This window comes from Octopus bimaculoides, chromosome 28 (assembly GCF_046866305.1).
Source record: "Octopus bimaculoides isolate indiv1 chromosome 28, ASM4686630v1, whole genome shotgun sequence".
Taxonomy (NCBI): domain Eukaryota; kingdom Metazoa; phylum Mollusca; class Cephalopoda; order Octopoda; family Octopodidae; genus Octopus; species Octopus bimaculoides.
In genome coordinates, this window is record NC_142955.1 from 19,283,980 (window position 1) to 19,298,979 (window position 15,000).

At 41.1% G+C, this 15,000-nt stretch overlaps 1 protein-coding gene across 5 annotated transcripts in view; it reads right to left on the reverse strand.

Moving 5' to 3' along the window:
• Nucleotides 1–15,000, reverse strand: part of LOC149130721 (talin-2-like) — a 205,179-nt gene that overhangs the window by 54,933 nt on the left and 135,246 nt on the right. For 2 of the 5 annotated variants that reach the window (XM_089344733.1, XM_089344732.1), the window contains exon 2: nt 3,802–3,869. The exons of the other annotated variants lie outside the window; for them this stretch is intronic. The gene's annotated coding sequence lies outside the window, so the exon portion shown is untranslated. The remainder of the gene's footprint in view (nt 1–3,801; nt 3,870–15,000) is intronic. 5 annotated transcript variants of the gene reach the window in all.

Genomic DNA, 15,000 nt, shown 5'->3' on the forward strand with positions numbered 1-15,000 from the left:
AAAATCTCGTTTTATCTCCTCCTGCACTTAACAGTTTAATGCCATCCTATCTTCGTTAACAGCAGTGTTTATTATTATTATTGTTGTTGTTGTTGTTGTTGTTGCTGCTGCTGAGGTCAACTTCACTTTTCGTCGCCCCAGACTTGATAAAAGTGCTGGGATTGATAGTATGGAATCAGACGCCATTGAACAGCACTGAGATGGCCAGTGTTTTTTCTTCTTCAGATCTCCGTGAGGTCAACTCTGCTTTTTTGTCCATTTAACAAATTTGATATCCTAAAATCTAGGTTCCACATAAGATGCATTGATATTGGTGCTAGGGCCATGTAAAAAGCACTGGTGAATGGCGCTGGTGTTGGTGCCACCTGAAAAGCACTGGTGCTGGTGGCACATAAAAGGCACTGGTAATGGTAGCTTTCTCTCCTTCTCCAACTGGGGTACCCTTGTATCTCTTCTACAGCAAGACTCCTATTTCTCTCTCTCCCTCTATTATTCTTTTAACCTCTCATCAACTGGCACAAAAGCCACCTCCCTAAATACTACCCCACTTCCTCAGGCAAGGGGGTGATCTGTCTTGCAATTGACTTGGTGACCCCCCACAGGTGCTGATGCCACGGAAAAAACCCCCACCCAGTCCACTCTGTAAATTGGTTGGCGTAGGGAAGGGCATCCATCCATAGAAACCATGCCAACACAGAGAACAGAACTATGCACACATGATGATGATGATGATGATTACAGCAATCCTGAGTGAGTGGACCAATCAAATGTGTCCAAGCCTTGACCACCCCATCTGCTGTTAAGGCATAGTGCATCTAGGACTACATAATCTAATGTGTGATTTCTGGTACCTTACCTCCAAGACCAGCCCTGATCCAGCAGACCTCCAAATATGACCATCTTGTCATATCTTAATAAAAGGAACAGGAGTGGCTGTGTGGAAAGAAGCTTGCTTGCTAACCACATGGTCCCGGGTTCAGTCCTACTGCATGGCACCTTGGGCAAATGTCATTATATATATATATATATATATATATATATATATATATATACATATATATATATATATAGATGTATGTATTTGTGTGTGTGTGTTTGGATACATATTTGTCTCCCCACCATCGCTTGGCAACTGATGTTGGTTGTGTTTAGGTCCCTGTAACTTAACAGTTCAGCAAAAGAGACCGATAGAATAACTACTAGGCTTACAAAGAATAAGTCCTGGAGTCAATTTCTTCAACTAAAGATGATGCTCCAGCATGGCCGTAGTCAAATGACAAACAAGTAAAAGAGTAAAAGCCATCCATCCATGACCATCCCATCTTTTATTAAGGCATAGCCTATCTAGGACTACATTAATCAAACATCATTCCTCGTTTTTTTCCTCCCTTTCTTTTAATACAGCAATGTATGATATGAGAAAGATTTCACTGCTATTTCTAGCAAATCCCACGACCACGTAGAACCCACCCTCCTCTGAGTCGATTCACTTTACCAAATGTAGGAATTCTCTGCTGGTGCTGCTCTCTAAGACTCCCATTCTTGTTTATAGTCGAATTCTGAGGCAGACTGTTACGAAGATAAGGCAGGCGCACACACAGGAATGGCATTTGAGATTAAATTATGTTTAAAAAGGTTATCACATGGACGATAAAGACTTAGCAACTAATGTATGCATGTAGATATGTATATATACTTCATTGATTATATACATACATATTATATACATAAATGTATATATATGCATGTGTGTGTGTATACATATATACCTGTATAAGTATTTATACATGTGTGTGTATGTGTGTGTGTGTATATATCATCATCATCATCATCGTTTAACGTCCGCTTTCCATGCTAGCATGGGTTGGACGGTTTGACTGAGGACTGGTGAAACCGGATGGCAACACCAGGCTCCAGTCTGATTTGGCAGAGTTTCTACAGCTGGATGCCCTTCCTAACGCCAACCACTCAGAGAGTGTAGTGGGTGCTTTTACGTGTCACCCGCACGAAAACGGCCACGCTCGAAATGGTGTCTTTTATGTGCCACCCGCACAAGCCAGTCCAGGGGCACTGGCAACGATCTCGCTCGAAAATCCTACGGGAGCCAGTCAGGCGGTACTGGCAACGGCCATGCTCAAAATGGTGCATCTCATGTGCCACCCGCACAAGAACGAGTCCAGGGGCACTGGCAACGATCTTACTTGGCTTGCCGGGTCTTCTCACGCACAGCACATTTCCAAAGGTCTCGGTCAGTAGTCATCGCCTCGGTGAGGCCCAATGTACGAAGGTCTATATATATATATATATATATATATATATATATATATATATGTATATATATACATATATAAATGTTTATATGTGTGAGTGTATATATGTGTGTGTGGTGTGTGTATATGTGTGTGCATGTGTATGCATACATATATATGTGTATATACACGTGTGTGTGTGTGTGTATATAAGTGCATACACATATACAAGAGCATATACACGTGTGTGTGCATGTATATATATGTATAAGTGCATATACATATATATATATATGTAAGTCTATACACACACACACACCTGTGTGTATACTAGATGCAAACACACACACACACACACACACACACAAATGCATGCATGTACACATACAGAGCATAAAACATGAAATATCTTGTTTCATTCATTGGACTTTGCCCATGCTGGGGCACCATCTTCAAGAGTTTTGTCAAATGAATAGAGTTCATCTATTTAAAGGCTGTATATGGTTATGGTGCAGCCACACTTGGAATTTGCATCACCTGTCTGGAACCCCTATCTTGCTCAGAACATTGACCTCCTGGAAACTGTTCAGAAGCATCTACCATAGGCATCTACCACATTCTAAACGCCTTGCTTCCCTACATTGAAGCTCCGACGTCTGGCAACTGACTTAGTAAACACCCACAAAATTATTAACCACCTTGAGCACTTTTTTGAAGCTCCATGTGTCTAATACACATGTGGGCATGCTCTACAAAGTCAGAAAACAGCACAGCTCCCATGACTTTCAGAAACATTTCTTCACACTCAGAGTCGCTGAAGCATGGAACAAACTACCAGCATCAGTTGTTAGTTGCCAAGACATTGCTTCCTTTAAATCCTCCATGTTGCCTGAAATTCACCAACACAAAACATGATATCCCCCCCACCCGCCACTCCATACGCATGCACACCTGTCTGTCATGACTCTTACACTTTCCTGACTTTTGCGCATGATTCTGTCCTGTAGATGCACCTTTGATGAGTTGTGGTGCACCTGAGCACTATACACAATCATTTCATTGTTATAAGGTAAAACAATATTTGCGAGATTCTTTACTTGTGTGTTGAAGCTTAGTTTGTTGTGTCTGGGGAGAGTCATTCTGTTTTAACGTCTTATTAATTAACACACACACACACACACACACACACACTGGTTCAGTTTCCACTCATTTACTTAGAAAAAGAAAAACGTAGCTCCTACAACAAACAGAGTCAACAACTATTGAAGAGGTTGCAAGAAACAATGAAAATTTGTATAAAAACAAAAAAGTAAACGAGTGGAAATTGAACCAGTGTGTGTGTTAATTAAGAAAGCATTAACACACGACTCGCTCCAGACATAAATAATTAAAACAATACCTTTTCTCATTATAGACATCGCTTTGCATAGTTTACCTAACTTCCTACCTGCATTGCTCAAAAGATGTTTTATCAAACGCTCGTCTCATATACTGCAATGCTTCAAACAAATTATCATACACTTTTGAAAGTAAATAAAGTGGAAAAACTCACTGATTCCATGTGGAAAAAGAACAACGGAATTAATGAAAGGTAGGGAAGAGCCAATTGGATGTACTCACCTGTAAAAGAAAGAAAAGGAAAACGGATTAGATAATAGAAATATTAATTATATAGACAGGTGTGATCTAATGATAAACAAGTAAAAGACAAAAGCTACAGTGAAAGACAGTTGCCCAAGACGAGGTGCCACGCAGTGAGACTGAACCACAACATTAAGAAGCAAACTTCTTAACCAAACAGCCATTTTTTTTTCTTCGTTTTGATATTTTTTCTAGTCCCCCATCCCCCCTCTTTCATATTTCCCATCCTCACCCACGGAGCAATTTTTAATTAATTATAAATGTCTGACCTCTTGCATTAAAAATATGTCATTCCCTATTTAAATAATTACCACACTGTCTTAGTTGCATTATGTTAGTGACAGAACCAACGAGAATAACAGCACCAACAACATCATGTCCACAGATTCTAACCAGATGCTGGGACAAACCGAAGTTGGCACCATCTGCAAAGACTTGGGATGGGTAGCATTGGCCATGGTGGTGGGGTTGCTTTTTTTTTTTTTATCTTGTGTGATTATATTTCTGGCTGTCAAGAATAAGAAAACAAAATTCATGGAAAAGAGAAAATAAATGTTAGGCGCTGGCACGTCTGTGTGGTAAGAAGCTTGCTTCCAAGCCACATGGTTCTGTGTTCAGTCTCGCGGTGTGGCACTTCAGGAAAGTGTTTTCTATTATAGTTTTGTGCCGACCAAAGCCTTGTGAGTGGATTTGGTAGACAGAAACTGAAAGAAGCCCATTGTGTGTGTGAAGACCCATAACAGTTCAGCTGAATAGACTGATAAGTACTAGGCTTCAAAAGAATAAGTCCTGGGGTCGATTTGTTTGACTAAAACCCTTCAAAGTGGTGCCCCGAAGAAAGAAAGGTGGACATGGTTAGCCATGGCGAGAACGTCCATGGAAAAAGGCAGACATGGTTAGCCATGGCGAGAACGTCCATGGAAAAAGGCGGACATGGTTAGCCATGGCGAGAATGTCCATGGAAAAGCTTAATAACATCTGGAGCAGCAAAAGGTGTCCCAACTCATTTAAAAACAAGGCTGGTGCAGGCATTTGTTTGGCCTGCAAGCTTTTATGCCTGGGCTTTGAACAGATTTGAACATAATGTGTTTGAGGTGTGAGTGAACAGGAGGATGATATGTGTCACTTAGAAGGGCCATTGGACAAATGGACGAGTGTTACAAGAAGAAGGGGAAAGACGAGAACAAGTGAACAATGTGGATAAACAAAAGCTCATCTGTTATGGTCATACTTGAAGGAGGTGAGTTCTGAAAAACTATCATGGAAGGAAGGGCTGAGGGTAAGTAGATCAAGGGGCAGGCAAAGAATGCAAAGGATGGACAATATCATGAGAGGGTTGGATAAGAGTGGCAAGGAAGATGGAGAACTAGAGATTAATAGGGAAGACTAGACTGTAATTGTATTGCTATCAGTGTCCTACAAGTGTACAATACATGACAACAACAATATGTGCCTATGTTTAGCTCTCGGTCAGCAGACCTACAATTGAAGAACTTCCTTCCATGACGACCTCCTCTTGGTAGTGTTGATTTTGTTTAATCCTAGGTTAGTCCTGATGAAGCAGACCTACAACCGAAGAACTGCCATCTGTGGCCATCCAGTCTTTTTTTTTTTTTCTTCAGACATAGATAAGACATCTACTACATCATCTTTTATTTCTCTCACACACTGTACTGTGGCCATACTGGAGCAGCACATCAAAGGATTTAGTTTAACAAATCAACTCTAGTACTTAGTAAGTTTGCTGCTTATTCTGTCAATCCCTAAGCCAAACTGCTAAGTCATTTTCTTAATATGGTAGACAAATCTTATTTGGAGATTTCACTGCTCTTTCTAGCAGACTGAGAAACCACATATAGGCTCGAATGGTTGTAGTGAGGGTGTATTTGTCTGACCACACATAGCAGCTGTGGTTTTCATTTAGCCCCAGGTCAGTCCAGATGAAGTAGGCTCATAACTTATGTATTTCATCTGCCTTTACGTTCTGAGTTCAAATTCTACCAAGGTTGACTTTGCCTTTCATCTTTTCGGGCTCAATATTTCAGGCCTTGTGCCTAGAGTAGAAAAGAAAGCTTAATTAATCCACGGTGGTACCACACAACCTTAAGCTTTCTCTGTTCGTTTAACCAAGCACTTTGCAGTTGGTATTTGGTGCATTCCCCACCCCACTCGGCACCAGCTCTAGAGAGGTTGTTGAGGACGCCAATCACTGGACAGACAGCTCAGTGGTGGTGCTGGAAGGGGGGACTGCTAGGGCTGGCGGTGGTGCTGGTGGGTGCTGGTGGTGAGTATTGGTGTCACTATGGCACCAGCACAGTAAGAGGTGGCGGGGGAGGCCTTTCACACAATATATCAAGTACTGAGGAATGTAAGGTGTGTGGACAAAGTGGGGGGGGGGGATTAAGAGAGAGAACAATGAAAGCAGGAAAATGAGAAATGTGTGATTAAGGAGGGGTGCAACAATGGGTGAACTCAATATACTCAAAAATCGGGTCGCATGCACAGGTTGGTCAGATGATTAAGGAAGGGGAATAGTGAAAAGGAGTAATGACATCAGCAAGACCAGGACAGGTGGGTGGTGTCATTGTCATCATCATCATCGTTTAACGTCCGTTTTCCATGCTGGCATGGGTTGGACGGTTCGACTGGGGTCTGGGAAGCGCCAGGAGGCTGCACCAGGCTCCAATCTGATCTGGCAGTGTTTCTACAGCTGGATGCCCTTCCTAACGCCAACCACTCCGAGAGTGTAGCGAGTGCTTTTTATGTGCCACTGACACAGGGGCCAGAGGAGCTGGCATCAACCCTGATCGGAATTGATCCACTTGACTAAAAATTCTTCAAGGCAGTGCCCCAGTATGGTCGCAGTCTAATTACTGAAACAGATTAAAGATAACAAGATAAAGCGGTGCCAGTTTTGGAAACCTGAAGAAACCAAATATCTTGTTACAGACTGAAGAACGAAGTCCAAAATTAAACCAAAATCCAGAATGGTTCTGAAGCTGTTTTTCTCTAAGAATTCTTTTGGAGGCCAACAGATAAAAACTCTATTTTTATGGAAGAAAAATGCGCAATGTTTATAGAATGGTGGTTTGTGATGGAAGGGAGGTTTGGCGTATAATGGACAATGGTTTATTAATGCTGGAGTGGCATGGATGGGTGGGTGTGATGGGGTGTCTTCAGATAACTTATAGACTATCTTTGAACATAGGTTACTGTTTCTTGTCTGTACCAAAGATGGACAGACACCCTCTATATGTATACACACACATATATAGATACACACATCTACACACACAACTATACACATATATAGACACATCTACACACACATATACAGACATCTACACACACATATACAGACACATCTACACACACACATATACAGACACATCTACACACATCTACAGACACATGCACATATATAGACACATATGTATATATATATATATATATATATATATATATATATATATATTTATATATATTTATATACACACACACACACAAACAAGGACAGGTGAGCTAATGAAAGAGCTGCTACAAAATTATTCAATTTGCTAGAAATAGCAGCCAAGCGGGGAGGTACATATAGCTGTGCATGTGTGTGTATATAAATATGTAATATATAAAACAATAGACATGCACTGTTGTGTGTGTGTGTGTGTGTAACCATACACATAGCTAGCTTTCTCTCTCTCTCTGTCTACACACACGCACACACAAAACAGAGGCCACATACCTACCTGGTTATCTAACACACACATGATGCCAACAGCTAAGTTTTGAACAAGAATGTGTGTGTGTGTGTGTGTGTGTGTGTGTGTGTGTGTGTGTGTTTGTTTGACGTCACATCACCCAAAGTTGAATAACATCACAAACAGGAGGATTGCTGCTCTCATTCAATTTGGCAACTGCCCACAAACACACACACACACACACACACACACACACACACAATCTATGTGTGATATACTCAGAAACCCACGTAGATATGTATCTGCTTGATGCCATCTGTATCACTGTAGTGTACGACTCAGTCAGATGGCACAAATCTAATAATTGCGCATTCAACCAAATGAAATTTAATAACTATACTCCACCACGTGTACTGAGTACTTCTACCTTTTAGCTTTCACCAAAACACACAATGCTTGTTTTTATGTCAAGTTATACATATATATATATATATTCTTTTATTTGTTCCAGCCATTTGACTGTAGCCATGCTGGAGCACGGCCTTTAGTCAAACAAATCAACCCCAGGACTTATTCTTTGTAAGATTAGGACTTATTCTATCAGAGCTATTTGCCAAACTGCTAAATTACAGGGATGTAAACACACCAACATTGGTTGTCAAGTAAAAGAATAAAGGAGTGTGTGTGTGTGTGAGAGAGAGAGAGAGAAAGAGAGTGTGAGAGAGAGAGAGAGAGAGAATGTGTGTGAGAGAGAGAGTGTGTGTGTGTGTGTGTGTGTGTGAGTGTGCATGTGGCTGAGTGGTTAGGGCATTTGGGTCATGATTGTAAGGTCGTGAGTTCAAATCCCAGCGCCACATTGTGTCCTTGAGCAAGGCCCTTTATTTCACATTGCTCCAGTCCACACAGCTGGCAAAAAAGGAGTAGTGCCTGTACCTCAAAGGGGCCAGCTTTGTCACACTCTGTGTCACGCTGAATCTCCCCGAGAACTGCATTAAGGGTACACACGTCTGTAGAATGCTCAACCCCTTGCACGTTAATTTCACGAGCAGGCTGTTCCGTTGATCGGATCAGCTAGGATCCTCGTCATAACTGACAGAGTGCTCCTAAGTATATATATAAATATATATATATATATATATATATATATATATATATATATATATATATATATATATAGACAAGGTGTACAGATGAAAGGAAATCTCACTGCATTGGATTTGAACTCAGAACAGAAAGGTCCATAATTAAATACCACAAGGTATTTTGCTTAACGCTACAATGATCCTGGCAACGGGACAACTCAGCGCTAATGAAGATAACAGAAAGAATTTTAAGAAACCTGATTCGTTGAAGTTTAATTAAATAATTAACTAGCAAATATTTACTTATGAACTGATGGAAAAGACACACGTACACACATATATCATGCATGCATACACACACGTGTGTATATGCACACATACATACCTCTACATCCACACACGCACACACCCCCACGAGAAACCTTCAATATTTATGTTATTTATCCAACTCGTTTGTAAACGTAACCTATTTACGCAGCTCTGTGTGTGTGTTTGTGTGTGGGTGTGTGTGTGTGTGTGGATGCATATATTAGTGTTTGTGTGTGTGCGTATAAGCGTGGAGGGTGCGAGGCAAGTGAGAGAGAGGAAAGGGGCCCTCCACTCCCGTTTCCCGAAATTCTAAACATTCTTTACAAACTCCAAGTGCGTTGTTAATATCATTCAGCTTGATTCAGTGCGGAGAACAAAAAGGCAAAACAAACGTATAAAAGGCCAAGCACCACTCCCTGGATTCAAATTCCACCTAATTCTATCTTCTATCTTTTACGTGTTTCAGTCATTTGCCTGTGGCCATGCTGGGGCACCACCTTCGAGGGTTTTAGTCAAAGAAATCAACCCTGGTACTTGTTTTTTTTCTTCTCTTTACATTTGTTTCAGTGATTTGACTGTGGCCATGCTGGAGCAATGCCTTCAGTCGAACAAATCGACCCCAGGACTTATTCCTTGTTGAGCCTAGCACTTATTCTATCAGTCACTTTTGCCAAACCGCTTAGTTACGGGGAAGTAAACACAACAACATCGGTTGTCAAGTAGTGGGGGAGGACAAACATACACACACGATGGGCTTCTTTCAGTTTCCATCTCCCAAACCCACTCCCAAAGCTTTGGTCAGGCCGAGGTTATAGTAGAAGACACTTGCCCAAGGTGCCACGCAGTGGGACTGAACCTGGAACCATGTGGTTGGTAAGCAAGCTTCTCACCACACACACATATGTTCTTTTACTTGTTTCAGTCATTTGCCTGTGGCCTTGCTGGAGCCCCACCTTTAGTCAAACAAATCAACTCCAGGACTTATTCTTTGTAAGCCTAGTACTCACTCTATCAGTCTCTTTTGCCAACCGCTAAGTTACAGGGATGTAAACACAGCAACATTGGCTGTCAAGCAATGGTGGGGGGACAAGCACAGAAACACACACAAATATATACACATATATATACAACAGGCTTCATTCAGTCTCCATCTACAAAATCCACTAGTGTTTAACAGCCATTGTTGCTGTGTTTAATTCCTCGTAACTTAGCACTTTAGCAAAAAGACACTGATAGAATAAATATCAGGCCTGAAGGGGGTTGATTTGTTTAACTAAAATCCTTCAAGGGGGTGCCCCAGCATGGCCACAGTCTAACGACTGAAACAAGTAAAAGAGTAAAAGTGGAAACCATCCAACAAATACATTAAATTTGAAAAAAAAGAATTTAAGGTGTGAGGCCCACAGAAAAACTCAATGGTTTGCACGTGGGCTGCAACCCACCTGTCGCCAATCCCTGCTCTAATTGTTCACCTTCTCAACAGACTAAATTTACCTGAAACCACAACACTACTGACCAAGGAAGATCTCTCTCTGTTTGTTCACGTTATTCATTTCAATATATACAGAATTAGCCAGGGGTTGGCCACAAGGGGTGTCGCAGCCCGCAAGTGTGCCATGGAGGTGGTTGCTCTCCGCAAGCCTCAAACCTTTTAAAATGATTTAAAAAAAAAAAATTCAATGTATTTGTGGGGTGTTGGGTGGCTGGCGGGTGGATTTTAGATAGCGTTTTCTGTCAGGGCTGAATTTTTGCACAGGTAGGTTTATGTCATATACATGCAGGAGGTTATAACCCCAGATACTTAGTAACAGCTTGTTGAGCACTTAAATGAAAAAAGATTATTTTGTGATGCTCATGTATATCTAGTTACATCCTTGTCTGTGTGTGTGTGTGTGTGTGTGTGTGTGTGTGTGTGTGCGTATCTATACTCTTACATGTTTCAATCATTTGACTGTGGCCATGCTGGAGCACCACCTTGAAGGGTCTTTTTTTATTCGAAGAAATCGACCCCAGGATTTATCCTTTGTAAGCCTAGTACTTACTCTATCGATCTCTTTTGCTGAACCACTAAGTTACGCGGACGTAAACACACCAGCATTGGTTGTCAAGCGATGGCAGAGGACAAACAGAGACACACAAACATAAATATATACGGAAAACAGATGTTAAACGATGATGATGACGGGCTTCTTTCAGTTTCCATCTACCAAATCCACTCACAAGGCTTTGGTCAGCCTGAGGCTTTAGTAGAAGACACTTGCTCAAGGTGCCACGCAGTGGGACTGAACCCAGAACCATGTGGTTCGGAAGTAAGCTCCTTACCAGTTGTGCCTGTGCACATATATATATATATATATATATATATATATATATATATATATATAATGAGACACATAAAGCCAGGGTAGTCACGACTGGAATGTCCTTTGATCCTGAGTGGACCTGATGAGGTCTGATCAAGGGTTAAACAACATCAACCACAAAGAGCCCTTACATTCACTTTCCTCTGTCTCTCCTCCCACCATCACCCCAGCTGGTCTCATCCCTTTCACCTTCCTCTTCTCTCTTTCCTTCCACCCCAGATCCATACCACACCCTTATACTGCCCACCCCCACCCTGAATCCATTTGCTTTTTTTTCTCTTTCTTTCTTTCCTAAGGTAATAAATATTAATATATTGCTAAATCGAGACAGGGTGGGTCTGATATCGGACAGATGGACGGACAGACAGGGACACGCCGTAGAGAGAGAGAGAGAGAGAGACAGACAGACAGATGAACACACACACTCACGCTGATAGAGGGATGGCCAGATGGACAGGGAGATGCCAGAGAGAGAGGTGAGGAGAGAGAAAGAGAGTAGGGTGGACAAACAAATAGGGACATGCCCTCCATACACACACACACACACACACACATGGATAGACTGACAGACAGGGACATGCAACAGACACACACAGAGACAGATGGATGGACGAACTGATAGATATACGCTACAGAGAGAGAGACAGACAGACAGATGGACAGACGGACAGACAGACAGATGGACAGACGGACAGACAGACAGATGGACAGACGGACAGACAGGGACATGTTACACACACATGGATGGACGAACTGACACATACACTACAGAGAGAGAGAGAGAGAGAGAGAGAGGGAGAGAGAGAGAGAGAGAAAGAGAGAGAGAGAGAAAGAGAGAGAGAGAGAAAGAGAGAGAGAGAGAGAGAGAGAGAGAGAGAGAGAGAGACAGACAGAGAGAAAGACAAAGACAGACAGATGTATGGACAGGCAGACAGACAGGGACACACTACACACACACACACACACAGAAGGGTGGCTGGGTGGACGGACAGAATGTCTGCATGGCTGCAACGCAAACAAGGAACCTGATAATCAATTATATTTGACATCACCACCACCACCTCCTCCACCACCACCACCATTGCCAAAGAAGCAAAGCAACAACTGCGGATGTCGATGACCATTAACCTCTCCCCCTACTCCTCCACTCATACCCTCCCTCCTGAAATTACATCACCAACACCCTCAGCAGCAGCACCTGCAGCAACAGGAAGTAATTGTTGAGAGTGAGCCGAGAAAACCAATACTGTAATGACATCATCAACAACAACAACAACAACAAACAGAGTTGAGGTAGATATCTGTTAGGTAGAAATAGCAGCCAAATCTCCCTCAAATCACACCCTACTCTCTTTTCTATGTATATATGTATGTATGAGCCAATGAGGGAGGCCTCTACATGGTAGCTAGATCTGGTAGATATAGCACATGCATGCACACACACACACACACACACACACACACCATCATCATTTAATATCCACTTTTCCATGCTTGCATGGGTTTGACAGTTTATTTGAAGCAAATTTTCAGTGGCTGGATGCCCTTCCTGTCACTAATCCTCACCTGTTTCCAAGCAAGGTGATATGTCCCCTTGACCAAACATGGTCTCATAGAATTTTAGAAATGACTGACACTTCTCGTTCAACAGCGACACTTGTTCACAACTATCACAAAATGTCCAAGACAAAGAGAGAGACACACAGACACACAATGGGTTACCAATTTGCATTCACTAAATCCACCCGTACACGATGGTCTTCTATCAAATTCACTCACAGTCCAGAGCTGTAAATGAAGGCAGTTCTTGATGAAGTTGCCATGCTGTGGGACTGAACACAAAACATTGTAATTGCAAAATAAGCTTCTTAACCACACATCTGTACTTGCTTTAATTTAATTATTCAAATTAATTCTGTAGGAAGAGTTTTTTCTGTTTGCTTAAGGATTTTTTTTTTTGTTAAACAAACTAAAACCGTTTTTATAACAAGTAGAAAAACAAGATATAATTGGATAAAATAAAATGAAAACAAATTTTTTTGACAGATTTTTTGGAAAGATTGGGGGGGAAAAAATTTTAAATTTCAAGAAATATTTTAAAGAGGGTTTTTTGTTTGTTTGTTTCGGGAAACTTTTTTCAAGGTTTTTAAATTAGATGAAAGATAAAAAAAAAAAAGAAATATTTAGAACATAAATAGGATTTAAAATGTTTGAAATAAAACAAATTAGAAAAATAAATATTATGTGTTTTCTTTTGAACTTCTGTAATCAGGGAATATGAGAGAGAGAGACAGAAAGAGAGAGATGGAGAGAGAGAGAGATGGAGAGAGAGAGAGATGGAGAGAGGGAGAGATGGAGAGAGAGAGAGATGGAGAGAGAGAGAGATGGAGAGAGAGAGAGAGGGAGAGAGAGAGATGGAGAGAGAGAGATGGGGAGAGAGAGATGGGGAGAGAGAGATGGAGAGAGAGAGAGAGAGAGAGAGAGAGAGAAAGAGAGATGGAGAGAGAGAAATGTAGACAGACAAATTAAAACGGAGATAGACACAGAGAGAGAGAGAGAGAGAGAATGTGTGTGTGTGTGTGTGTGTTTGTATGAATTAACCATGTTTTAATGCAATTAAAACGGTCATTATTGATCTCTTCCTCCCCTCTTCCTACCACTACACCCCTCCCTCTTCTGTCTCCTGGAGAAGCAGTCTCTCCATGGTTTCTCAACCTGCTAGAAAGAACAGCCAGATTACTTCAAATTGCCAACCTCCTCACCACACACCACCACCACCACCACCACCACACACACCACCATCTCAAGAAGATCACAAGGGACAACATATGACCATTGAATGTCCACTTTTGAACTCTTGACCGCACCAACACTGCGACAAGCAGAATACTAACCCCTATCTTTTACCTGTTTATCCTTGGACAGTGGCCAAGCTGGAGCACTGCCTCAAGCACAGATACAATCAAAAAATATCGAACCCAAGTGTTTTTAAGCCTGGCACTTACTTTATCGATTCCTTTCGTCAAGCTGCCAGGTTACAGGAATGTAAACAAACCAACACCAGTCGTCAAACAGTAAGGAAAGGAACAATCGACAGACAAAAACACACACAGACATATATATATATATGCACATGCACACACACACGAGCTTCCACACAGTCTCAGGTGCCACACATAACCCAAAATAATGGAGTTGAGAAACAAACACCTTAGCCAATGAGCCGTGACTATGCCATATATATATATATATATATATATATATATATATATATATATATATAGATATGTATATATATATATATATATATATATATATATATATAAGTTTATGTATATATTAATATTATCTCAGTTTTAAAAAAACTTTTGACAATGTAAATATGTTAATAGTTACCAGAGGTAGCAAAATTACACTAAAAAGCCAAGATATCACAGCCGTTTTACAGGTAGAGATACCAAGTTAAAGTGATACATTTTGAGAAGATATGAATAATAACAATAAATGAAGCAAAACGCATATAAAAGTTCCTTTAATTCCTACACATGTTTCAAAATATATGAGAGCTCTTCTACAGAGAAGAGCTGCTGGAATTCCACATATATTCGTCTTCAGGGAATCAACATATAAAAGCAAGACAAATGCGAAATGATGAGGAACA